The 27581-nt window shown below is 40.3% G+C and overlaps 1 long non-coding RNA gene across 1 annotated transcript in view; it reads left to right on the forward strand.

Annotated features, from left to right (window-relative positions):
* Positions 1 to 26739, forward strand: part of LOC102546397 (uncharacterized) — a 39856-nt gene extending 13117 nt beyond the window's left edge. Inside the window, exons 2-7 of the long non-coding RNA XR_015646005.1 lie at positions 1959 to 2046; positions 6120 to 6180; positions 6582 to 6653; positions 8841 to 8998; positions 11064 to 11145; positions 26162 to 26739. This is a non-coding gene — a long non-coding RNA (uncharacterized LOC102546397). The remainder of the gene's footprint in view (positions 1 to 1958; positions 2047 to 6119; positions 6181 to 6581; positions 6654 to 8840; positions 8999 to 11063; positions 11146 to 26161) is intronic.
* Positions 26740 to 27581: the final 842 nt, after the last annotated feature.

Genomic DNA, 27581 nt, shown 5'->3' on the forward strand with positions numbered 1-27581 from the left:
AAGCCCTAGACTTAAAGGTGTTCTCATGTTCTTTGTACTCTTCTGAAGCCTTGAACATCTAGAAATGACTCATTCCTTTAATCAGTTGCTCATTGAATATGAATGTGACACAGACCTCATTATGAACTGTCTGACCTCACTGGGCCTCTGTGTGTGTGGTCATTGGCCAGTCACTGTCTCAACAAGAACTACAATATCTTTTTTTTTGAGACAGCTCTACATAGCTCCCTGGATGGCCTTGAACTCACTGTGTAGACCAGGCTGGCCTCAGACTCAGAGAGATCTGTATGAATCTGCCTCTCAAGTGCTAAGATTAAACGTATGCACCTCCATGCTGTGTAAGAACGAGAACATCATGAGTGGTCTTTCCTATGGCTGTATGTAAGTACATCTGAGTGCAGGACACTGTAGGAAATGCTCTAAACCCGTCTTGTTCTCATTACCAACCGCAAGCTCATCTTCCCCGCTAATGAAGCAACTTTAACGTTTGCGCGCATTAGCCCGGAGGCCAAACATGTCGCCTGCCGCTGAGTTTCACATTACTCAAAGGCTCTTTTCTATTTCAAACAATGCTGCAATCAAACTGTATCCGCTAAGTGTTTACAGCCCGCTAAGGCTCTGTTATTTTCAGGAACACATTGCTGGAGAAAAACAAGTTCTCTGTAAGGGTTCTGAAAACAACATGGGTCTTGAAGCTTCTGGGGTCTCTTGGGAGGGGCCGTGTGGTTTGTCCCTTGCAAAGGTGTGAAGGTAAGAATTGCCGAGGTCTCCTGTCTGCTCCACAAAACACTTGACCTTCGCTACCTCGGTAGTGGAGCCGCGTTTCATCCTCAAAATAATTTGTATTTATCTCATTGCTAGCGAATGTGTGGGAACTTTTTCTACGTGTTGGCTGATTTATTTGTACATTTGTTACCCGTCGCCTTGGTCATTTATTTCTCTTATAAAGGTCCGTCTCGCGTCCATACGTTTCATCAATGCACTGTCGTTAACCCTTAGTTATACATAGCTTACATATTTACCAGTTCGTTAAATGGAGTTTGGTTAACTCTCATGTATTCTCAAGTGCTGCCCTGAGAGCACAACCAAGTCCATTCTCAGCCTGGGTTATGGCTTCGGTTTGATTTTCCTCATTAAAATGCTTGGCAGGATATATAATCCCCAAAGATGTATGTTAAACTCAGAGAGAAACTGTGTTATTTAGAGATGGGACTTCAGGAAAGGCATTTAGATGCTGAAAGAGACCATAAGGGCAGGGAGCGGGCGGGGGACAGAGGGGGGAGCTAATCCAACAGGTGCTAAGGCTATAGAAAAACCATCTAAGATAGACCTGGGCTTGGAGATTTAATGCCTCTCTCAATCTGTTTTCATGCACTACTTGTCTTAGGATATCACACATTCCAATTAGTAAGAAAGCGCTCCTTGAAAATTTGCTTCTCCGACCTTGAACCCTCAAGCCTTCTTAATCACCAACCCAACATTTCCACTGTTGTCTGTTGGCATTCAAATACTGCAATAAAAATGGTCTAAGGCAGTTAGATGAACATTTATCAATAATTCATGTTGCTTTTATGATCTTACTATTAGTATTTAACTGAAAAGTCGATATGGGGTTAATTTTGATAAATATGAATAAGGACGCAATAAATCCGATCCTTTCCCAGATGGATTTTCAGTTTGAACGTTCCAAAGGCCATCCATCCTCAGGTCACTGTTATGGCCTTTCAATTCTGTTCTATGAAAAAATAAAGTTCTATTCAAGGCTGAGTACAAGAGAAAAGACACCTCGACGGGGAGCTGGGCGTAAGAGGAAGATCCCTCAGCAGGGTCTGCATGTGCAATGTTTCTAAAACTCTGAGCATTAGGCGATGCCGATATAATTACTAAAGGCTTAGATTAAAAAAATGAAATTAAACCATAAAATAAATTTACAGGCTTCCTTCTTATCTCCGCTCTAGTTTCCAGCTCTCAGTTTACTTGAAATGACTTTCATGAAGCAGAGAAAATTGATTGGGAAGAAAATTTGCCAGCGTTCAGCTTGAACAGGTAATTGAGTTTCTGACTTAAATCATATCTTATTAACTTCCTTGAAATATTAATCAAGAAAAGTTGAACATCAAAAAAAATCTTCTGGGATAAAGGAATTCCCATTGTCACTATTAGTAGCTACACAAATTTGAATTAATGGAAACATTTTAACTTTTTATTACAGAAAATGTTCACCATAATCACAAGTGTAAAGAATAACACAGTGTACCTACCAACCCGTTTCCGCGGTCCCGGTTAAACATCGAGCATAAAACATCACCATCAAAAAGAATGTCCTAAATTCTTCAACCTTTTCTCTACTGATGCCCATAAATCTTCAAGCTGTTTTATTTTCTCTCTAAAATGCTGATTAGGGAGGTTCCATAGGTCCCCAAAATAATACAGACCATTGTCATAGCCCCCCATTCCTAGGTTGTAATGAAAGACCTGTTGCTCAAGTCTCCACTCACTTTCTGTGAAGGACATAGAGAATTCAAGCTGGAGGTGACCTGAAAAACCTCCTTCCTGCTAGCTAGCTGTCAAGGTATCACGTTATTTTTTATGCCGCTGCGGCGGGCGGGGGGGAGGGAATCCATCAATGATGTTACCCAGTGATTAGCACTGAATGTTACAATATAGATCTCTGGGCAAGATGTCCCCATTGTTGCAATAGTGGTATGAAGGTTATAGGGCCAACCAAGCATTTTATGATTGGATATAAGGCCTGCTCCATAGAAGGAAATTCATTCCTGGTAAAGTAGACTTAGTAAGAGAGCCAATAGCTTAGGAGGTCCAAGGCTCTGGGGTTGGAGAAATATTACTGTTGTTCTGCTAAGCTGACATGCTGTCAAACTGCCTTCTAAACATTTATGGTCACATCCACAGAGTCATTTTTAAAATGCGTACATGGCTTGTGATTCAAAGAAAGTGCATGCACTAGATTCATTAACATTTTGTTTTTCAATTTCCTGAAAATACATCTTTGTTTATGATCAGTTTGCTGTGTTGAATTCTCTCAAAGAACTCTGTTATTTGTCACTTTATGAGATAAAGTAGACTGACGAGATTAAGGTTACTCTGTGTGTGTGTGTGCGTGTGTGTGTCTGTGTCTGTGTATGTCTATGTGTCTATGTCTGTGTATGTGTCTGTGTCTGTGTGCGTATGTGTATATGTGCGCCTGTGTCTGTGTCTCTCTGTGTGTAGATGTGTGTGTGTGCTTGTGTTTGTCTGTATGTGTATATGTGTATGTGTGTCTATATGTGTCTTTGTGTGTATGTGTCTGTGAGTGTGCCTGTCTGTATGTGTGTATGTGTATGTATGTCTATGTGTGTCTTTGTGTGTATATGTCTCTGTGTGTGTGTGTCTATGTGTATGTCTTAGTGTATGTGTCTGTGTGTCTGTGTGTTTATGTCTGTGTGTGCCTTTGTGTGTCTGTGTATATGTGTGTATATGTGTTTATGTATGTGTGGGTATGTGTCTCTGTCTGTGTCTGTGTGTATGTGTGAATGTGTGAGTATATGTATGTCTGTGTGTATGTCTGTGTGTGTCTCCATGTGTATGTGTTCTGTGTGTGTATATGTATCTATGTATGTGTGTATGTCTGTGTATGTGTGTATGTGTGTGTATATATGTGTGTTATATGTGTATGTATCTGTGTATCTCTTTGTGTGTATATGTGTATGTATGTATGTGTGTATGTGTGTATGTATATGTGTGTTATATGTGTATGTATCTGTGTATCTCTTTGTGTGTATATGTATATGTTTGTGTGTATAAACTGATCCTTGGTGGCTTTCTGTGTTTCCAAAATGAGAAGAATACTTCCACCGTCTACACTAGATAGTAATGGACACCACGAAGCACTAATTCAATGCTGGCAATTTCTAATTGCATCGTTTATTTTATATCCATGAGCTGAGGTACATAAAGAAGAGTGTGGCCCTATCAATTGCTTGGATTTGTAACATGCAGCTCACACAAGACTCCAGGAGAAATCTAAGCTCTTTCACATTTTTCATTCTTCTGATAAAAAAAAATACTTCCTTGTGTTCAAAAATTATCATGAATTCTGATTTATGGATATTTGGTATTTTAGGTGTGACAATTCCAATGTGCTCATCCTCTGCAATGGGATAACAGGAAACTCATGGTACCCTTTGGGACAGAACCTTTCTATCTGGTAAAAGATAAACAAGCTCCTTCTTGCACATTTCTTTTGGCAAGATCCAGGATTCGCTTCTTTCTCTAACATTCTGTTTTTCTTTGTTGAAAATGCCAACTCAAGGGCCTAATGAAATGACTCCATGGGCAAGGTGATTGCTGCCAGAAAACACAAGCCTGAAGACCTGAGTTCAACTCCCAGAAATCACACAGAGGCAGAGGACTAGCTTCCCAGAATTGTGCATTAACTTCCACATATGCCCTGCTATACCTGACTGAATTTCTATGTACCTGTCTGGGCACACATGTTAATGAACACTAAACCACACTTCAAAATGTTTTAAAGAAAATGGTGTTTTCGTTGAGAATTTATTAATAATTTATTGAGAATTACAGTGTGCTTTAATAAAATCCCCCCTCATTTTCTTCTCTACCCCAATCATTTCTCCCTCCCAAGTTCATGTTCTCTGTCCCTCTGTCTTTCTGTCTCTCTCTGTCCTGTGTGTGTCTTTATCTGGGTCCATTTAATGCTGCATGTTTGCGCAAGAGTATAGCATCATTGTGAATAGAGCCCCTACGAAGTGGGGGAAAGATGTTTACCAATTACACACCTAGCAGAAGGTTAATATCCAGTGCAAATTTCCAGTATGTATCTGTTTTCTCCCATGCTGAGACACTTCCCTTTCAGTGAGACTTTGTATTTATTTGCTTGTTCTAATCCCACACAGAGCACTGTCTAGTTACATAACTAACGAGTATATAGTTTTTATATATTATAGTTGTTAACAACAGCATTATGGTTATCTAGGAGTCTGTGGCTCTTTTATGAGGGTACAGCATACTAACAACGTGGATTCAAAACACTGAGTTTGATTAGAGCTACCTGGCATCTTTGATCTACAAGATTGACTCCAGAGACTGCGGAATGAGTTTCCTGTGCTCCTCTTCACGGGGTTGCTTTTTAAATTTTATTCTATAATGATGCAAAAACCAACCTCTAAGATCCCCAAAATACAATCTTCCAAAGAAAATAAATGTCAAAAGATTTCAAAAGTAGGGTGTCCCCTCCCTACCGCTCCCTGGCTGGTCATTCTCATGTCATTGCTTGGCTACTAAATGTCCTCGTCCCCATGACTAGACTGGCATTGGCATCCATTCACACCTTCGTCTTTTCTTCGAAAACTTTCATAGAAGTCTCTCATTGTATCCTACTGCAGGCATTGTCTGCTTCCTTGTGACTAAGGTCACCTATAGTTGCTATTCCTTTTAATGATAAAATTCAGTCTTATCCATAATAGATTCCCAGGAATGGTAATTCCTGGATCAAAGGATAAATGCTTTTGTAATTTTGCTAAATATTGGAGATTCTCTCTCCCTAGATTCATGCGATTTAGTTCTTAACATCACCATATAAATGTGTCTATTTACCCATAGCCTTTTAAGCCAAGTATGCTGTCAGACTGGATTTTTGCCCATCCGATGGAGAGAGCACTTCTAGCAGAACATTTAATTTGCATTTATCCTGTTATAAATGAGGCTAGGCATCATTTCAGATAGTTAGCAGCCATCTTTATTTCTATTTTTGTGGACTGTTCATATTGCTAGCATATTTTTTCACAGGTCGTTTTTTTTTCTATCTGTTTGTAGAAGCTTCTTAATATTTTGGGCAGTATTACACCCCATGTGTTATAAAATGCAAATATATTTTTTCAAGCTTTAAGTTAATGCTTTAATGAGTTTAACTGGCTAATAGAACTTCTTCAACTTATAGAACTAAATGTATTGTCTTAATTGATCATCTAGATATTTAGATAAATTAGGAAATTTTGCATTTTATGTCAGAGATTCATCCGTTTTCTTCTAATAGTAAATGTTATTAAAATATAACTCTTTCCTTCCATATTTTATTAATGTACATTTCTAATTTGTAGGAAAACTGCTGTGGTGTATGACAAAGGTACTGGAGAAATAGCATATAAGGGAAGGATGAAAGTAAGATTTTAATTTTCATTTTTTAAAATTCTCTCTCTCTCTCTCTCTCTCTTTCTGTGTGTGTGTGTGTGTGTGTGTGTGTGTGTGTGTGTGTGTGTGTGTGTAAGGTATCCAGGAATTTAAGGAGAAGAACTTGGACCTCTTGGAGTTGGTATGACAGGCAGTTGGGAGCCGCCCAATGAGGGCATTGGGAACAGAACAGGATCCTTTGCAAGAACAGTATGTGCTCTGAATGGCCAAATCATCTCTCCAGCACCCACGTCCAGATCCACAATTTTAAAGCTCTCTTGACTTTATCCACTTATGCCTTATGTTTTCCTATAGGAAGATGAAAATTCCTTGTTTTAATAATATCATAGTATGAGTTTGCATCATCGCTAATTTCACTATAAACTTTACAGCTAAACCAGGAATGGATGAACTTCTGTGGCTACAGGGCTACAGGGAATGGAAAAACAAGATACCCTACATAGGTAAGAATGTCTCATTATTTTTAAACGAAGTCCCACACTCTGTGCCAAATATCAGCACACTCTCGTTTTAGCTTTTGCCTGGAATTCTCTAATAGCACAATGACAAACTTAAGTCAAATTCTAACCACCGAAATGTCCTGGAGCAAACCTGATGGGAACATCACTAACTGTCCTTTTAGATGGGAGGTGGGTAGGATGGCCTCGATCCTGCAAGTTGGTGAAAGGCATGCACAGCAAAGCCAAAACTGATTTAGATGGAGAATCTTAGAGTTGTCACTATGTAAGCAGAGAAAGAACTTCTGTATGCAAGCTGAGAAAGTGACATCACTGAATGAAGGAAAATATTCACATATGTAGCAAGAAGTCAATGATATCATCTTATCAAGTCAGTATCAAGCTACTTTCTTTACAGTGACTTTCATATGTTTTACAGTCTGAGAGAGGCCAACCAAGTGCACAAGACATGTTTGTCCTCAATTGCACCTGGGCAGATATAAATCTTCACGGCAGAAGAGTTTAAGATTCACTATGGTGAAAGGCTAGAAGAATAGCTCAGTGGTTAAGAGCATTGGCTGTTTCTGTTGTAGACCCAGGCTTGATTCTCTGCATTCACAATCATCTGTAACTCCAGTTCTGGGGCATCCAATGATCTTTTACGGCCCCTACAAACAGCGAAAACATGTTGTGTGCTAATATGTGCACGTGAGACGCTCAAACAAACAATTGTTTTAATTCAACAGAATTTATAGAAGCCGAGATTTTATTATGCTGTTCTGTGTTCGTAATTTCGAAGACTGTTGAAAGGAGGGCGTGATTATGCACCTTAGACAAAAATAATGCACTCCCTTCTCCAAGCTGTCCTCTAATTCCCTGCGATGTGTGAATAGGTCGTGATGCATCGCAAAGAGTAATTACAGTTTCAGCCATGACTGTGGCTATTATAATTGTTAATTGGCTGATTTAGGACGGGGAGAAATAATCTTACATTATCCATGGGGCCTCATGTCAACACATGATCCTCACCGGTAAAGGGTGGAGACAGGAGAGTTCCTGCTAGTGTGGCTTTGAAGGCAGAAAGGAACCCAAATTGAGGGAATGTGGAAATTTCCTAAGAACTGAGAAAAAGCAAGGACATTCTTTACAGCCTTGGGAAAGATGATTGAACTGCTGGCAGCCCAGCAAGCACCACATTCAGAACTGTAAACCAATAAAGGTGTGTTGTTTAAGCCAGTACATTTGTGATTTGTTGCTATGGCAACCTAATACACCCTGGAACTCTTTTCATTATTTTTAAACATCCCACAGATACAGTGGGAAATAATTGTGTTAGATCAAGTTTTGAATTTGCATTGAGTCGAGCTGCTTTCTCTTTTATTAAAAGAGGTCCTAGAATCAAGGCAAGATGCTAGATTGACCAAGGCAAAATTAAGTGGCAGCTGGATATTTAAAAGCTCTTTCCTATTTAACAATTTCTGTAAAAAGCCTACCCTGTGAAGAACACGATTATCTCGTGTAGGCATGTGTGTGAGCATGTGCACACATACACATAAATGTTAGGTTTTATAGATTCCCAGTAATCCTTCTTTATCTCTTATTGTAGATGTTGGTGCACTGATTCTATCTTTAACCACGTTGGGCTACCAAGTTTACCTTTATTAAACCATGTGTTCACTCAATGGAGTCTCATCCAGTCTTAAATAGAGATGAAGTTATGTCATATACAGAAAAGTGGGTACAGCTCACAGTCACCTTATTGGTAGGGTTCAGCTAGCACAAATATACTGTTTTCTATCATTTGTGAATTGTAGGTTTTAAGTAAAAATCATGTTCATGTATATGATCTGAAAGGAAAAGTGAAACTCTCCAGATAAATGAAAAAGACTGATATGGGAAGACAGATTCAATGTCTATTTTATAAGTTCTATGCACATATCCTTATGGAACCCAGGACTATGTATTACACAATGAATGCATGGCAGCATTTTTATGTAAAGGTAAAACAGCATATCACTCATGATGTCCTTCATTGGTCCCTCAGATGTTGACTGAAACCTATGGTGTTCCAGGAATGTCTTCCTGGTTTAGGAAAGGCAGTCGTCTCCCACTTTCTCCTTAGACAGAGGATGAGATCATAAAATCGACTGTCTCCCTTGCTATTATTAATGGATATGCATCATGATTCTTCAGTAGCAGGGAGAAGCATTTGCAAGCCACTTCAAGGGCAACTGTGTGGAAGAGTTTCAGCACAATATTGATGTGGTCAAGACACTTGAGGTCATGTGCAGAGAATGGATCAGAGGATGGCAAGTCTGAATGTTTGGAGACTGGTTCTTAAGCCATGAGATGTAAGTAAATGAAAGATGCCTAGAATTGAGGCATCAGGGCTGAGCACAAACCAACTTAAGTGTCCAACAAAGGAGGAATGAATAAAGAAAAGGATACATTAATATATAGACATACACAATGGGAGGGCACTGCTTAGGGGTAGAACATTGAACTGCACACATATACACACGTTCACACACACACATTCACACATACACACACATGCACACACATACACATGCATGCACACACATGCACATACACATAGATGCATACACATACATATACATACACACTCATACACATACGGACACATGCACACATAAACACGCACATACACACACATGCACATGTACACACACATACACAGACATGCACACACATCCATGCACACATGGATATGTAACACACACTCAGACACATAAACACACAGACACAAACACACATACATATGTATGTGCACATGCTTGCATACACAGTGGGATTTTTCTCAGGCACAAAAGAACGTTACATTGTTTGCAAGAAAGAAAATACAACTGGAGGTAATCCTATACAAGGAAACAGACCAGCCTCAGAAAGACGACTACATTTTATCTCTCATTTGCAACTCCTAGATTTTATATAATGCATACAATCATGAATGTATATGAGACACCATACAGATATGACGGCTAGTAATGGTAAGTATTAAAAAAAGAAGAAAAGATGTGGTGAACTGGGCTCTGAATGAGTCAAGAGCACCAAGTTCTGAGAAAACAGTGAGCTGCAATAGTGGACTAAAGAACTCTGGCCAAAAGCATCAGAGAAAGAAAAAGGCAGGAAGCATAGGGGGAATAAAACTTGTGCAGATGAAAAACACAGACAAAAACATACGGACAGTGGAAGGATCCCATGGAGATTTATAAAGATGCAATGAGACAGACAGTAAGGCTAAGGCAGTGAGATTGCCCAGTGCTGGGAGAGCTGAAAGGGGAGGATGGTGTCACACAGAAACCCACAGAAAAGACTTTACATCTAGACACCTTGTGATGAAATTTAATAAGGACAAAAACAGAGAAGAGTCCTGAAGCTTCCAAAACAAGAACACACATATTAAAAAGAAACAAGAATCATGCTGTAAAGAATGAAACCATGGGGCAACAAGGTATTAGTTCTAATTGTCAGAAGGACAGTAGGACATTAACACTGTTTAACTACTAAATAAATAAGACTGAATCACATTAATCACTAATTTTAATGCCTTGAATCAAATCGGATGCTAAATGATGTCCTCGGTCTTAGAAAATTTTGACAAAAAGATCCCAGCGTTTTGAGGAGCCTCTCCTTCAAATCTGTATCAACCACTTGCTGCTCTTTACTCATCCCTGGTCTTGTCTGATAGAGTCACTGGATGCTGCTCTACGAGTCCTCAAAGGAAGCCACCACCCAGTTCCTCTATTGATAAACACCTACAGAGTTAACAATGCAAGAAGATGAATCCAAGCATAGATTAGAAAATGCTATCTTCTTTAAAAACGGTGATATGCAATTTTCATAAGGAACTAACTGTGGGGCATTAGAGGGATCAGAAGAAATGAGCAAGAATAAAAGCCACACACAGGGATATATCTACATGGAGCAAAGGCAGAGCAGTGGATTGATAGACCTTCTAGCTAATGCTGTAGGAATCTGAAGATGCCCGTGAAGGATAAATCTGGGGACAATATTCACCTTTCATGTAAACTAAATACAATCTTACCACAAAACTCAGCAATCACATTCTGACATTTACTTAAATGAGTTAAAAACTTGTATCTATACAAAAATCCAACACGTCAATGTTTATAACAATCTTATTCATTGCCCCAAATGGAAGCAACCATGAGGATACTTCTCTAGGTTTATGAGCAAATAAATTACATGCATCCATGAAATGATATATTATTCAATGATTAAAAAATAAATTAACAAGCCACAAAAGAAATCAATAATGTGTCTTGCTGAATGAAAGATCATAAGAAGAATTCAAATTCCCACAATCCCAAATATGACATTCTGTAAAAGCCAAAATTATGAACTGAGTTTTTGTTTTTTTTTAATTATCAGTTTCTACGTCTTGGTGGAGAGAGTAAGAAATGATGTGAGCAGGAAGTCTATAAATCTTTGGGTGGTGATTCTAAAACTGTAGGTAAGTGGCTATAGTATTTTATTTCTACAATGAGTATATGTGTGGTGCTTCTCCCACAAGCTCATATATCCAAATGTTTGGTCCCCAGTTGATGGAGCTGTTTGGGAAGGATTTGGAGGTGTGGACTTGTTGGCGGAGGTGTGTCACTGGGGCTGCGTTTTGGGATTTCAAAAGTACAAGCCAAGCCAAGTTTCTTTCACTGCTGCCTACTTGCAACATAGATGTAAGCTCTCAGATACTGTTCCAGTGTTTGTCTGCTGCTCTGCTCCCTGTCATGATGTCATGCATTAACCCATTAAAATTATAAGCAAGCCCTCAATTAAATGCTTTAGTTTTATTGGGTGCCCTGGTCATGGTGTCCCTTCACAGAACTATGAAAATATCTAAGACAGCATGTCATTTCACATGTATCAAAACCCACAAAATACACAGCACACAGAATAAATACCAATGCATGGCCATGATATAGTTAAAAGCAGTATCGATACTGGCTCATTAGTTTATGTTATGTTATATGTATGAGATATGTGATGGCTTGTGCGATAAAAATACACATGCACATCTGCAAATTGATTTGTGAAAAGCAGACATCATTTTCCATCTAGTCTCTTTTTTTCTAAGTGTATTTATTTTGGCGTGTGTGTGTGTGTGTGTGTGTGTGTGTGTGTGTGTGTTTGTGTGTGTGTTTGTGTGTGTACAGGCATTTGCATACCACAATACATTGAAATGTCAGAGAACAACTCTGTGGAGTTGATTCTCATGTTGTACCTTCGTATGGGTTCTGGGAGTTGAACTTGGGTTTCCAACCTTCCCTAGCAAGCATCTTTACAAACTGATCAACTTTGAATGACTATGTACATTTGGTGTTTTTTAGACAGATTCTCTCAATGAACCCAAAATGTGTTGATTTGGTTAGAATGCCCGGTCAAAGAACTTTAAGGATCCTTCTGTCTCTCCCCCTGGTGCAAGGATTATAGCCACTTACCTTAGTGCTGAGATTTTTTTACCTGGGTTCTGGTGATCTAAACTCAAGTCCTCAAGCTTGAATAGCAGGCACTTTACCCACTGAGCCTTCTGCCCGGCCCCTGGTTCATAACTGTTAATGACATGCGTTAACACAATTCGCTAGTGCAAGATACCAATGATAGAACGTGCTGGAGGAGGTATAGAGAGTTGGGCATATGGGACACCGTTGTCTGCTAAGGTTTTCTATAAATCTGAGGCTGTGCTTAAAAATAAATCTGCTGGTTGATTTTTGACTAAATTAAATAAGGAAGAGGTGAGAGGGCAAGACTTCAAAATATAATCTGACTGCATATTACAGCTGAATGAATGGTGATGGAGAAAGAAGAGAGCACAACCGTGAGCTACTTGATCACGCTAGTGGTGGCCATAGCCACCACTTTCACAATGGGGAATCCAAAAAACGAGTGATAAGTCTCTCTGGACCTTGCTACCCAGGATTCTCATAAAGAAAGAAAGAGCATAAATGCCCATTTTTGTTTTTGTAAAGAAGTTTAGTTAAAAAAAGATAATCTCGGGGCTGGGGATTTAGCTCAGTGGTAGAGCGCTTACCTAGGAAGCGCAAGGCCCTGGGTTCGGTCCCCAGCTCCGAAAAAAAGAACCAAAAAAAAAAAAAAAAAGATAATCTCACCATCATCCTGATTTCAAGTAATTAGAATTAACTTCACATTTTAAACTTTATTTCCTAAGAACAACTAGAAATTGCCATCAACCTAACAGCTAATAATCTGCACCCCTGGTACCTAAATTATGGCTTGGATATAATTGCGTTTTGCTCTAAAAAGAATCAGGGATCCTTGGAGAAATGACTGATTCAAATTTAGGGCAAGAAATGTACAAGCTGAGCATGAAATATTACATCAAAAGGAAAGAAGTTATCAAAATTTACTATAATTGTGTCAAAATGATTTAGGAGCCAAATAGACATGTCTAAAGATGGAGAGAAAAATCTGAGCTGTAACAATGAAGCTAATTCCAGTGGCTGGAGCCCCATCCAGTGCATGCAAATGCAGACATTCCGGCGGGTTTTTAGAAAGAGAAAGGAGAACAGCAACAAGAAAGGATAACCTGTTGTTTGAAGATGCCAAGGAACCACCTGTGTGTTTGAAAAACCCTGAGTGTCTTCACATTAACCAAGCACGGGTGCTGTCTTTGCCCTAAAAGCAAACAGCAGATGACAGGCTTGTATTTGTGGAAGAATTTCAGCTAGAATGAAAACAAGCTTCCATCGAATCAAAATGTCATCATCCTGAAAGCCACTATTGAGTTACTGGACCTAGGAACCGACCCTTGAAGGGGATGAGGGCAGAAACATACAGTACATCTCACGGTAGGGGGGAAAATCACTTCTGAGTAAACTTAACCCAAATAACACTTTAAAGTGGATACACAGGGAATTGCCTTTAATAACGTCCAAGGCAGAGAGTCTATAAAACGCAAGCCATGAAAATATCTGAGAATAGCCAAATGGCTCAATCAGCAAATCCAAATAAAAACACATAGGTACGAAACAGAAACTAGGGGTTACAAATAGGATGTTTTAAGAGAGTGGTAATATGACAATCATGGGGTTAATGGTGAGAATTATAAGTGGGGCGCCAGCTACATTTTTTTTTTCTGTGTGCTTTGAAATTGTTTCAAAGTTTGCATGGTTTTGGATCTGTGTTCACGTTACTAATACATAATGAAATCTCTGAGTGATTTATTAAAGTAAATCAATAACATTTCCCAATGGCTTTTTAAATATCTGCCTTCAGAGAGGGTGATGGGAAGATTAGAAAAGACAAGAATAGGAGCCAAACTTTTTAGGTTTATAGGCTTAATATTAGAACCATAAAAATATTTTACATGGTTATTAAGTAACATTCAATTGAAAAGCAATCATTAAAAACTCTACAAGTGAAACACACAAAACTAATTCTGCTTTCATTTGATGCATTATAAGTGAGGATATATACTCCAGATGGCTTTAAGACATAGTAATTTGATTTAATACTCTCAGGGGTATAGAATCTAAAACATCAATGTTTCTTATGAGCAGATATTTGATGATTATTAGGGTATTATCCTTCCAGTGCTTGTGGATGATAGAATAAGAAAGGAAAATTTGTCTTGTCACCAAGGACTGCGAATTTCAGGATAGGAGAAGTAAAAGAAGACTATAATTGTAGACATAATGAAAGTAAATAATTGTGAACTTGACCTAGAAATAATGGCACAAGTACACACTGTGGCTTTAAACATACAACATACACATCATGCATGTGCACATTCGCATATGCATATACACGTACACAGCATATATGCACTTGTATTCTAGCCCGAAAAATGCTCAAACTGAAGCACACATGTGCTTCCTGGTGATCGATCTCCTTTAGAAATGTTGGGTTCTAAATGGTACAGATCTGATCTTTTCATCTTAAGATCAGAAATCCAAAACCAGCTTTCCTGGGCTAGGCCCACAGAGTTGGCACGGCTAGCTGCTTCTAGGTAGAAAGAGAAACTCTCTCTGGTCTTTCTGTCTCTAGAACCAGCATAAACGGGACTATGCTCCAACCTTTCAGCTCCACAACATACTTGCAATTCACTTTGTATAAAAGTCCTCTTGACGATAGCCCAGCTGTATAGTGCACATGAATTTGGCTATCTCAGTTCTCTTTCCTGAGCCGCATCTGTGAAGTCTCCCTTGTATCACACTGGCACACAGATATGTCTAAGGGAAAAAAATCATTCAACAATTAGACCTGCCCTTTAGACCTGGTGGTGGTCAGTGTTCCATCACTTAGACAAAATACCTGAAACAAAGAATATTTTAAAAGGAGAGGTTGTGTAGGGGGTGGTTCTAATGTTTTGATCACAAATCTTATTGTGAACACCTAAGACTCTCTTCCCCAGTTGGTTCTTTATCGATCAATAAAGAAGCTAGCAGCCAATGAGCTGGGCAGAATAGGCAGGACTTCCAGTTTCCCCTGCAGGCAGGCTAGCAGACACAGGGGAGGAGAAGCGTATTTGCCATATTTGGGGTAAGGGGAGAGGAGTAGAAGCCATCAGCCATTTGAGATCTTGAGCGGAGTAGCCAACAGTCGCTTCCCTGATTGGACCTGGGATAGCAAGTGGGGTATTAGAAACATAATTGAGCTGAGGACAGATTTAAGATGCTGAACAAGGAGAAGATAGCTGAACAAGTAAGTCAAAGGCAGATTTAGGGTGCTGAGTTCGGAGTGAAAAGAAAGGCGAGAGCTAACCGAGGAAGGCTTAGAAGAGCCTGACCATTGAGCTAAAGTATATCAAAAATAGACTATTGTGTGTGAATGCAAACCTGGATGGGGCTAGCAGTGCCATCCACCTGGAGCTTAAAGCGGGGTAGCAAAAACTACACTCTACGAGATTGGTCTTGGATCATGGTTTCAGAAGCTTTCAACTCACGTTTGTCTGAGTCTACTGCTTCGGTGTGAAGTGGAGAGAGCATAACTTGGTGTGGAACACCGTGGTTGAGGCTGCTCTTATCACATTAGCTAGAGAGGAGAAAGATGTGAGAGCTGAGGGGCTGACAGATACCCCCTGAAAGGACTTACAGACACAAAAGTACCTTGGCCACTGGGAGTCAGAGAATATCATGAGGTCATTCCACACAACCAATTGGTGAGAACCATAGAACGTGGCTGCCACTGGGCAGGCGCAGAGAGACAGCAGTGGACTGAGTGGAAGGGTGGGCTTTTCTAGGGTCTTTGGAACATGTGCAGCGAGATAGTAGTAAAGAACAGCTTGGCCAGAAGTATTGCTTGGCCTATAACCCTGAGCTATGGGAGTTGGGATTCTCAAGGCCTAATATGGGGACGAGTCAGAAGCAGGGTGATTTTCCACTGGCCTATTACCAACCAAGCATCGCGTCCTATGGGCAGATTCAGGTGGAGCAACCTTAATGGCTGAAACTCTTGATGAAGTTAGCATTCATACGGTAAAATCATCTCTCAAGAATTCCACTATCTGGGACCCAAGTTTTGAATATATATTGTTCATATGTCTAAAGGGACCCTTTCCATCCAAACTGTAACCAACTCCAATAATTCACCAGTGCTAATATACTCAGCCCATCCCAAATTCACATCCATAACACTAACTCCAGACTATGCATTGCATCAGCTCAAAAGCAAAATACATCACCTGTGTCTCCTGGGTCTAGACATGATCTATCCCGTGGAAAGCATCTGTCCATCTGTGAACCTGAGAAACTTAAAACAGAAGCACTCCTCTCCCCAAATCTAATTGGGGTACACACATTGGAAAACAGTTTCAGGTCTTGTCACTCAGAAATGTAAGGAATTAAAGGCCATAAAAGGGTGCCACTTGTTCCAAGCAGTTTTGAAATTCAGCTAGGCATCCATCAGGAGGTCACAGGCACTAAGAACAATCCCCTGGGGCTCACAGATGAGCCTTAGAGCCCCACCTCCTCCTGTGCTCACACACAATGCTTCCTGTGTGTATTATGCTTGTGCAGTTTGGGTTGGGTAGTTCAGCTTTCCTTTGATGTGTTTTCTTTTCTTTCCTCTTCTTTTTCTATCCAAATTGGCCTCTAGAGGTGTCTTATTCTTCTAAGCTGTGTGACATTGTCTTGTGCTTCCTAGAAACCCACTGATTAGGTAATAACAATGTAAGGGAATCTCTCTAATGCTCAAACTATGGTCTTGAAAAATGGGCGGTACAGAGAGAACCAACTTCTCCTATAGGCGGATGATTGACATAAATGAGTGCAGTGGTCTGAATTAAAATGGCCCCCATAGATCCATAGGGATTGACAATACCAGGAGGGGTGTCCTTGTTGGAGGAAGTGTGTACTAGCAATGTTGCTCTCTCTTCCCGACACCTGTGGATCAAATCCAGATGTACAACTCTTGGCTCCTCCAATACCATGTCTGCCTGGACGCTGCCATGCTTCCTACCCTGACGATAATGGACTCAACCTATGAGCTGTATGCCGGCCCCAACTTGAATGGTTTCCTATGTAAGAGTTGCTGTGGTGGTCATGGTCTCTTCACAGCAACAGAAGACACCGAGACATTATTATATAGGAAAATGGAGAATTAATGCTGCATTGATGCTAAAAAAAAAAAAAAAAAAAAAAAAAAGTTTAGGATTTGGGAAACACTTTGGGGATTTTAGATTTTCCAATTAGGAAAACTTAACCTGTGATAGCAATGTGTCGTTGACAGTTAAGGTAGGAAGATTTTTATTATGTGATTCATTAAATTGTTTTCTATAATAATAAATTACATTGTTGTCTATGTTTTAATGTGATAGAAAATGGACAAGATGGAAATACTCTTCCAGCATCCCTAGAGAAACCATTCTCAGGTTAAACACACTCATAAATGATCAGACACAAGCATATTTAAATTTTAAGCCCATAAGACAGTTTATTCTGGGGTTGGGGATTTAGCTCAGTGGTAGAGCGCTTGCCTAGCAAGCGCAAGGCCCTGGGTTCAGTCCCCAGCTCCGAAAAAAAAAAAGACAGTTTATTCTAATCCATTCTCTGTAACATAGTTTGATGGAAATAAGATGCTCAGCAGGAGGGACGGGGGGAGCAGCAAAATGTAAGGATGGAAATGTGTCAAAGGGCATAGTCAGTGTAAAGAAACACCACAGTGACAGCTCCTGGTTTGGATAATGAATGTATGCAAATGAAAGGTTTTAAGAAAAGACCATAAAAAATCTAACTTGCAAATTAAGCAGGGGAGTAGAAAATAATACCAAAATGAGAACAAATGGAAATGATTCATAATTAAGCTGAAACAAATCTTAATATAACAATAATTAGAGTAATCTAATCAAAATCATCAATTTGAAGTCACTGAGAGTGGGGGGAAATGATCATTTAACTCCTATAGCAGATGCATTTAAAGAAGAAGGCTGATCCTCATGGTACTTTCTCCAAAATTGACCATATAATCGGTCAAAAAACGGGCCTCAACAGGTACAGAAAGATAGAAATAATCCCATGCGTGCTATCGGACCACCACGGCCTAAAACTGGTCTTCAATAACAATAAGGGAAGAATGCCCACATATACGTGGAAATTAAACAATGCTCTACTCAATGATAACCTGGTCAAGGAAGAAATAAAGAAAGAAATTAAAAACTTTTTAGAATTTAATGAAAATGAAGATACAACATACTCAAACTTATGGGACACAATGAAAGCTGTGCTAAGAGGAAAACTCATAGCGCTGAGTGCCTGCAGAAAGAAACAGGAAAGAGCATATGTCAGCAGCTTGACAGCACACCTAAAAGCTCTAGAACAAAAAGAAGCAAATACACCCAGGAGGAGTAGAAGGCAGGAAATAATCAAACTCAGAGCTGAAATCAACCAAGTAGAAACAAAAAGGACCATAGAAAGAATCAACAGGACCAAAAGTTGGTTCTTTGAGAAAATCAACAAGATAGATAAACCCTTAGCCAGACTAACGAGAGGACACAGAGAGTGCGTCCAAATTAACAAAATCAGAAATGAAAAGGGAGACATAACTACAGATTCAGAGGAAATTCAAAAAATCATCAGATCTTACTATAAAAACCTATATTCAACAAAATTTGAAAATCTTCAGGAAATGGACAATTTCCTAGACAGATACCAGGTATCAAAGTTAAATCAGGAACAGATAAACCAGTTAAACAACCCCATAACTCCTAAGGAAATAGAAGCAGTCATTAAAGGTCTCCCAACCAAAAAGAGCCCAGGTCCAGATGGGTTTAGTGCAGAATTCTATCAAACCTTCATAGAAGACCTCATACCAATATTATCCAAACTATTCCACAAAATTGAAACAGATGGAGCCCTACCGAATTCCTTCTACGAATCTACAATTACTCTTATACCTAAACCACACAAAGACACAACAAAGAAAGAGAACTTCAGACCAATTTCCCTTATGAATATCGACGCAAAAATACTCAATAAAATTCTGGCAAACCGAATTCAAGAGCACATCAAAACAATCATCCACCATGATCAAGTAGGCTTCATCCCAGGCATGCAGGGATGGTTTAATATACGGAAAACCATCAACGTGATCCATTATATAAACAAACTGAAAGAACAGAACCACATGATCATTTCATTAGATGCTGAGAAAGCATTTGACAAAATTCAACACCCCTTCATGATAAAAGTCCTGGAAAGAATAGGAATTCAAGGCCCATACCTAAACATAGTAAAAGCCATATACAGCAAACCAGTTGCTAACATTAAACTAAATGGAGAGAAACTTGAAGCAATCCCACTAAAATCAGGGACTAGACAAGGCTGCCCACTCTCTCCCTACTTATTCAATATAGTTCTTGAAGTTCTAGCCAGAGCAATCAGACAACAAAAGGAGATCAAAGGGATACAGATCGGAAAAGAAGAGGTCAAAATATCACTATTTGCAGATGATATGATAGTATATTTAAGTGATCCCAAAAGTTCCACCAGAGAACTACTAAAGCTGATAAACAACTTCAGCAAAGTGGCTGGGTATAAAATTAACTCAAATAAATCAGTTGCCTTCCTCTATACAAAAGAGAAACAAGCCGAGAAAGAAATTAGGGAAACGACACCCTTCATAATAGACCCAAATAATATAAAGTACCTCGGTGTGACTTTAACCAAGCAAGTAAAAGATCTGTACAATAAGAACTTCAAGACACTGAAGAAAGAAATTGAAGAAGACCTCAGAAGATGGAAAGATCTCCCATGCTCATGGATTGGCAGGATTAATATAGTAAAAATGGCCATTTTACCAAAAGCAATCTACAGATTCAATGCAATCCCCATCAAAATACCAATCCAATTCTTCAAAGAGTTAGACAGAACAATTTGCAAATTCATCTGGAATAACAAAAAACCCAGGATAGCTAAAGCTATCCTCAACAATAAAAGGACTTCAGGGGGAATCACTATCCCTGAACTCAAGCAGTATTACAGAGCAATAGTGATAAAAACTGCATGGTATTGGTACAGAGACAGACAGATAGACCAATGGAATAGAATTGAAGACCCAGAAATGAACCCACACACCTATGGTCACTTGATTTTTGACAAAGGAGCCAAAACCATCCAATGGAAAAAAGATAGCATTTTCAGCAAATGGTGCTGGTTCAACTGGAGGGCAACATGTAGAAGAATGCAGATCGATCCATGCTTATCACCCTGTACAAAGCTTAAGTCGAAGTGGATCAAGGACCTCCACATCAAACCAGACACACTCAAACTAATAGAAGAAAAACTAGGGAAGCATCTGGAACACATGGGCACTGGAAAAAATTTCCTGAACAAAACACCAATGGCTTATGCTCTAAGATCAAGAATTGACAAATGGGATCTCATAAAACTGCAAAGCTTCTGTAAGGCAAAGGACACTGTGGTTAGGACAAAACGGCAACCAACAGATTGGGAAAAGATCTTTACCAACCCTACAACAGATAGAGGCCTTATATCCAAAATATACAAAGAACTCAAGAAGTTAGACCGCAGGGAAACAAATAACCCTATTAAAAAATGGGGCTCAGAGCTAAACAAAGAATTCACAGCTGAGGAATGCCGAATGGCTGAGAAACACCTAAAGAAATGTTCAACATCTTTAGTCATAAGGGAAATGCAAATCAAAACAACCCTGAGATTTCACCTCACACCAGTGCGATTGGCTAAGATCAAAAACTCAGGTGACAGCAGATGCTGGCGAGGTTGTGGAGAAAGAGGAACACTCCTCCATTGTTGGTGGGATTGCAGACTGGTAAAACCATTCTGGAAATCAGTCTGGAGGTTCCTCAGAAAATTGGACATTGAACTGCCTGATGATCCAGCTATACCTCTCTTGGGCATATACCCAAAAGATGCCTCAACATATAAAAGAGACACGTGCTCCACTATGTTCATCGCAGCCTTATTTATAATAGCCAGAAAATGGAAAGAACCCAGATGCCCTTCAACAGAGGAATGGATACAGAAAATGTGGTACATCTACACAATGGAATACTACTCAGCTATCAAAAACAACGAGTTTATGAAATTCGTAGGCAAATGGTTGGAACTGGAAAATATCATCCTGAGTGAACTAACCCAATCACAGAAAGACATACATGGTATGCACTCATTGATAAGTGGCTATTAGCCCAAATGCTTGAATTACCCTAGATCCCTAGAACAAACGAAACTCAAGACGGATGATCAAAATGTGAATGCTTCACTCCTTCTTTAAATGAGGAAAAAGAATACCCTTGGCAGGGAAGGGAGACGCAAAGATTAAAACAGAGACTGAAGGAACACCCATTCAGAGCCTGCCCCACATTTGGCCCATACATATACAGCCACCCAATTGGACTAGATGGATGAAGCAAAGAAGTGCAGACCGACAGGAGCCGGATGTAGATCGCTCCTGAGAGACACAGCCAGAATACAGCAAATACAGAGGCGAATGCCAGCAGCAAACCACTGAACTGAGAATAGGTCCCCTATTGAAGGAATCAGAGAAAGAACTGGAAGAGCTTGAAGGGGCTCGAGACCCCAAAAGTACAACAATGCCAAGCAACCAGAGCTTCCAGGGAATAAGCCACTACCTAAAGACTATACGTGGACTGACCCTGGACTCTGACCCCATAGGTAGCAATGAATATCCTAGTAAGAGCACCAGTGGAAGGGGAAGCCCTGGGTCCTGCTAAGACTGAACCCCCAGTGAACTAGTCTATGGGGGGAGGGCGGCAATGGTGGGAGGGTTGGGAGGGGAACACCCATAGGGAAGGGGAGGGGGGAGGGGGATGTTTGCCCGGAAACCGGGAAAGGGAATAACACTCGAAATGTATATAAGAAATACTCAAGTTAATAAAAAAAAAAAAAAAAAAAAAAAAAAAAGAAGAAGGCTGAAAACGAATTAAAATCTAAAGAGTTGCAAAGTTACATACAAGATGGACGATCCCAAAGTTGTGATAACTTCTTAACTTTTGTCAAAATAAGACTGAAGGCAGAGATTGGGATAACCCAGGCTAGCGCAGTGATTTGGTGTTGTGTTGTTTTGAGAATGAAGAGTCGTGGATATCCTCCTCACATGTGGGGCTGGAGTCTTAGGAAGTAAAACCTGAGGGAACTGGGGATTATGTTTTTTAAAAGCACATCTCTTTCAGAAATTAAACAGATGAAAATAGAGAATGGTGAAGAGCTCTTGATACTCCTGTGAATTCTCTGAGAGAATAAGGCAGACTAGTGCTTGAATGGTTTCTTAGTCAAAAGAATCTATTGTTAGACGATTGGGAGGGAATTCTAGTCCCCGGGAGGGAGTCTGAACGCTGACGTATAATGTCTCAAAAAACTCAGTATTACCCATACTACTGATTATGATCACAACATGATAACAGACCATATTAAGATGTGCTTCCAAAAGAATCAAGTTTCTGAAAGCAATCCACTGAGTCCAACCCATAGGATGATTATCGATATTACAGAATCGCAAAGTGAATTTGTGGTATGTCTGGCCCAGAGAGGGACATCCACACATATGTACGTGGAGAGGCTAGAACTGCGTTTCTGACATGGAATAGAAATGTGTTTCTGACATCTACATAAGTCTGAGAGTAAAGAAAGACGGTTCAAGGTCTTACTAGTGACTTTTTATAGTGCTCTAACAAAACATCGTGACCTAAGCGATTTATAGAAATGATGGTTTATTGGGGCTTACAGTTCTAGGGGGTAGAGTCCGTCATGGAGGGAAGCACGGTAACAGGCAGGCATGGAGGCTGGAGCCGAGAACTCTCATCTTCAACAGCAAAGAGGAGGTTAAGAGGCAGAACTGGGGGTGGTAGGAGGTGTGGAACCTCAAAGCCTGCCCCCAGTTGACACACTTTCTCGATCAAGGACACACGTCCGAAGCCTCCTCCGAGTGTTCAAATACTGGAGACTATGAAAAACATCTTTCTTATTCAAACCATCCCAAAGACAAAACGTGTCGGCATCCCTTTAATAAATGAGGAGAGGAATGGATTTTACACACAAGAAGGGAACCATCCTAATAGTGGCAGACTCGCCCTCTGTTAAGAGACAGAGAGGAGGTCAGAAAGAATGGGAACGCAATTACACAATGAGAAATAAAATACGATTTTCTTTAAAACTTCAGACACCTGAAAAGTCATATGTAACTGATAAGTTTCTGAAAACTCAATTGGCAGAATAAAAGAAGAGAGGCAGAGTTAAGTGTTAAAATTGAATTTCTAGTTAAAGGCATTCCTTCCTAAAATTCTCCGGACTCACAGTGATACATGGAGATTCTAACAAGCTTGCTGCAAGCCAGAAAGTATCACATGTTCCCTCACATATGGGCCTCCTGTCTCCACTATCACCTTCGGTATAACCTTTATTAAACACGTTGCATGAATCTGACAGAGACTGGGATAAATCTCACACAGATAATACTTCTGTCTTTTGTTATTTCTGAGGCATCTCTACACATGTGTAATTTGAAGTATGAATAAATAAAGAACTCAAGTATGAATTAACCTGTAATAGGGCTCCAGAATATTTCAAAACATCTCCACATTAAAGCTGCCCAGGAAACTGAAGCCTACACTGGGAACTTTGGGGAAATTGGGAAGTATTTTTTTCTGAGCTACTGAGCCAGTTCCCTATCTTCTGCATGAGCTTTCAGAAGCTTCTCAGCTTTTACGGAGCTTCTCAACAAATAGAGCAAATTCAATAGCAGATTGGCAAGCCCCGGGGTTTTCTGAGAAGAATGCAGGGGCTGAACTCAATCCGTGTATCAGTGACTAAGGCAAAACCCCCTGATGGGGTCACTTTGTACAAGGAGAAGTTTATCTTGACTTGTGGTCTCTGCGGCTCTCCGTAATTCGTGGCGGCAGCAGAAGTAGACACTTCTCACATCATGGTAGGTCATGCGTCGGTATTCAGAACTGAAGGCAGGACTACAAGTTGCTAATTACTGTCTCTAAGAACCTACTTCCTCTAGGCAGGTCCCACTTCCTAAAGGTCCCAAACAATGGCGCCAACTGTGCAATGAAGTACCCAAACTCTGAACATGTGGGGATATTTCCGCTCTCCCTGAGAGAAGCACCTGTCAATTTTCTCTCGGGTCTTCCTCAACAAGAAGCTCATTTCTCTGTTACTCAACTACCGGGGATGGCCAAAATGTAACAGCTGAGTATAAAATTGTTGCCATATGTTCTTTCTGCATCTAGGACAGTTGTCACACTTTTAATCCAAACTAATAGACAGCCAGAGCACTCCTTGGATACCAGAACAATCTCCAGTAATGGCAATAGAGTAGGCCTTGCACCAGAGAGACCCCAGGAACCAGAGCACCACCCTCTGACCATTTGATAACCATTCATGGCTTTTCTCTCAGTTGGTGTTGGGATTCTGAATACAGCTTTTGAAGAAAAACATTTCTAGCATTTTGATTTTTTTTAAGAGCACAAAGGAAGGCTAGTGAGACAGTGAGGGCTATGTAGCCTTCCTATGGACACCTAGGGACTCTGCTGGGGTGAGTTCATTCATGGCAGAAGGACAGCTTTCAAAGAGTGCTTCAGACCAAGCAATGTGAGCAGAGGCATCAGTCCATCCAGCAATGAATGCTCTCAAGATTTTATTTGTGCAAGTCACTCTTAAGAGTTACTAAATGCCTTTGCAAATGTAAATCTTCCATATGGCTGTGTGTACATACACATACATGCGTGTGTGGACACACACACATACACACACACACACACACACACTCACGCACAGAGACCCACATAATACACATATACATATCCACATACACACATGCAGGCACACATACATACATACCCATGCATATATACATATACATGTATACACGCATATGTACTCATACATACATACATACAAACATAATGTACACACATACACACTCACATGCACATATACGTACCCACACATATGCACAATACACACATATACACGCACATGCACACATGCATGCATTCACACATAGTCATTATCCCCCCTACCAGTGTTAATCATAAACATTATCTCCCAGGAGCATGAGAGAGCTGTAACTGTGGCAGATTGCATTTTTCTTCCTTTTCATTTTAAAACCTCTCTTTGTGCTTACTTGTTACCACTCCCTGTGGTGAGCCAAGAAAACTTTAAAACACAGGTTGGAGTCCCTAAGCAAAGAACACCATCAGGGGATGCTTTTATTTATAATGAGAAGTCTTCAGATCCACAATCTTCGAGGAATTCAGGTATCTAGCTCACTGATGTGCTAAATTTACTCGTAGAATACGGCAGTAAACACGGGGCTTTCAATACAAACAATGGCCGCCTTCCAGTCTCTTTCTCCAATTCAAAACATTCTTCCTAACCAAATTCCTTTGGTTTCCTTTTGTACTGTTTCAACTTAATACACATCAATTAAGATTTAAAGCTTGTAGATAATTTAATAAACATTTAATATGGAATGTTTGTCTTTTGGAAAAATAGATGTGTGTCATTTTACAAAGGGCACTGTATTTAGACAGAACACCAGCCAGAAATATTGTTTTAATTTCTTCAAATGTTCAAGCCAGAGCAGTCTATTAGTGAAAGCAATGCTGGGTCTTGTTCAAGTGAGAGATAGGCACGTAGGAAGGAAGAGAGAGATGTAATGAGAAGACAGGAAGAGGGGAAGGAAGAAGGGGGTGGGGGTTGCCATGTTGGATTCCAATTCAAACCAGGACTTCAGTTGAGAGTATTTTTTGAAGTCCCCACTGGGCTTTAGGGAAGGGACAATCACAATATTTAGGCTACAGTATCTGCTGAAAGCACATTAGTGATCAGTAAACTCGAAGCCATTGGTTGATGGTGGTCATGCTTAGGGTAGATTTCAGGTGGACACCTCCGTCATCCTGAGGACGGCTGTCCGCCTTGGTGTGGAGGCAAGCTTGGGATTGGGGAGTGGCTATGTACTACAAAGGCAGAGCCAGGCAGTATTCAGGATACACTTTTCTCACACAGGGTGAAAAGCCAACTTGTCTCTCAGGCGTGAGGGATGGCACAGAGGTTAGGACGTTGCACTGCTCCTACTGAAGACCCGGGTTCGGTCCCGACCACGCATGCCATTCAGATCACAACCCCCTCTAACTCCAAGAAAAGACATTTCCTTCTTCTGGCCACCATGGGCAAAGAACAGAACTTATGTGCACAGACCAACAACCACCTACAAATGGACATGATTGGAAAATAACAATCAGTCTTAGAAAGAACCAGAAACTCTCCACTCTCCATCATCATCTAGTCTTAGTCCTGACAGATGGATCCTCTAGGTGGACACCATTTCTATGTGAACGCACCCATCTACATTAAGGAATGCTCAAAACTCAGTCTTTTTTTTAAAGTTGACTTGAAATATTTTGTAACACTTTGGATCTAGAGAAACACTAGACCAAGCTATGAATCTTCTCTTTTCTTCCACACACGAAAATAAAAAGCTACTAAAATCTAAAATGCCCAATGACCAATTCCACAACACATATCTACTTTACCCGAGAAAACTGAATTATTGTATTAAGAAGAATAAATGCATCGCAGAGAAATGGCCTTGTGGTTCTTTTTTTTTTTTTTTTTTTTTTTTGGTTCTTTTTTTCGGAGCTGGGGACCGAACCCAGGGCCTTGCGCTTCCTAGGCAAGCGCTCTACCACTGAGCTAAATCCCCAGCCCCCTTGTGGTTCATTTTAAGTCGCTTTTTCAATGCACATGTGTCGCTCGGCATGCGAATCTATAAGATATGTCCCTGGTTTAGTTTTGGTGTCCCTGGTGGGATTAGGAGAAGGCAGAAATGTCTTCTGCAATACTGAAGCTCAACTGTAGGAATGATCTGTCTGGAAGAATTGATAGCTGACATATCTGAAATGTTAATGAGTTAATAACTTATGACGTCATTCTGGGAAGTTCTGGATACCATTTATAATCCCTTAGATAACATTTTCAAATGAACTTCTCAGGGGCTTCTTAATAAGAAGCAACTGATCCTGGAGATGTGATGTGATGCTACATGCCCCAAATTATGAAGCGGCTGTCAGGAGATCACATGTAGCCCACAGATCATCCAATAAGACCGGAGCTCACATATGTCAAGGGAGAGAGACTGAAACAGAACACAGCCCATGCTCAAGGGTTCTCTAACAAGGTGGCATCAGTCAGCCCTGAAGGAAAGCAGGAGAGAGGAGATGCAGAATTGTGGGAAAGGTTGAGCCCAGGCTTACCCGGAATGTATCACAGACAGGGAAGACCTAAGGAGAGGCAGTGTGGAAAGATAAGCCAGGGGAAAGGACTTGGACTAAGGGCACTGGCATTCCCATACCCTGACAGGCCAAGGCAGGGTGTGGCTTGTTGTTGCTGGACTCTGGCCAGGATTGCTTCAAGTCGTTACTGTCTG

This window comes from Rattus norvegicus, chromosome 20, assembly GCF_021556685.1.
Source record: "Rattus norvegicus strain SHRSP/BbbUtx chromosome 20, alternate assembly SHRSP_T2T, whole genome shotgun sequence".
Classification (NCBI taxonomy): Eukaryota; Metazoa; Chordata; class Mammalia; order Rodentia; family Muridae; genus Rattus; species Rattus norvegicus.